Consider the following 1,101-nt stretch of genomic DNA (forward strand, 5'->3'; position numbering starts at 1 on the left):
TGAAATGGACGTCAGTGTGTGAATTGATGAAGCTACTGTAAAGGTATAAATAATACTGTACATGCATATTAAGATGACTTAAAATACAGTAAATGTGCTAAATAGGGTAAACTAAACCATATGCACCACCACAAAAAAAAAAACCATTTTATTTTAATATTTAATTATAAGAAAGTTAACCAGCTATGCAAATTAAGAATGATTAGATTACAAAACACTAAAGGTTTTTGATAAATGAGATTGAAAATAAACAGATACTACATTTGTATTTTTGCATTTGTTTTTTTTTATTTCACAATCTTTTTTTCTATAAAAAATGTTGAAACTGCAATTAAAATCCTATTACTGTATATACCACAAACTTGTAGGGTATAGATTTGTACAATTGTATCTGAAATTGTTCAGGCTAAAGACACGTTCACACTGAAAACAGATTTGGTCTAATACCCAGAAAATTTTTTGGATCATGCTTCACATGATCATGTTTGTTTTCTAATCTAGAATGTGTTAATGTGAGTGACCAGTTCTATTCTTAAGCAACCATTTGTTTGGGACGGTTTTAATCTGCACTGCACCCATTTCACTATTTTTCTATCATTTTTCTTGGGGTTAGTGTGAACGTAGCTATCTTATTGTAAAGATAATGTACTATAAAACACGAATGTCATTGCAAAAATAATATTTTCATATACAGTAACTATAATGGCCATTTTGTATATGTAAGCCAATATCTAATCTACTTAAAGCTTTGTTCCCTCTTGGATGCAACACAATAACGTAGGTTGGCCAGACAATCCATCGCATGCAACACAATAACATAGGTTAGCCAGACAATCCATCGCATTGGGTCAAATTACTTGTGCCACGCGTACGTCTTTGTGTTGTGTCCAAGTGGGAATCAATCTTTAGTTTACAACAGGTTTTCCCAATGGAATTCATTGTGGTAAAGGATGAAATAATTGTTTCTACCTTTGTCTAAGTTGTTCCTTAATCTATTTAAGTGGGAATCAATCTTTAGTTTACAACAGGTTTTCCCAATGGAATTCATTGTGGTAAAGGATGAAATAATTGTTTCTACCTTTGTCTAAGTTGTTCCTTAAT

At 31.4% G+C, this 1,101-nt stretch overlaps 1 protein-coding gene across 1 annotated transcript in view; it reads left to right on the forward strand.

Moving 5' to 3' along the window:
* LOC144847194 (transcription factor E2F7-like) overlaps positions 1–1,101 on the forward strand; it is a 143,980-nt gene that overhangs the window by 7,292 nt on the left and 135,587 nt on the right. The gene's annotated exons all lie outside the window — the stretch shown is intronic.

The sequence above is a fragment of the Antedon bifida genome, chromosome 1 (genome assembly GCF_963402885.1).
Source record: "Antedon bifida chromosome 1, ecAntBifi1.1, whole genome shotgun sequence".
In the NCBI taxonomy this organism is placed as follows: domain Eukaryota; kingdom Metazoa; phylum Echinodermata; class Crinoidea; order Comatulida; family Antedonidae; genus Antedon; species Antedon bifida.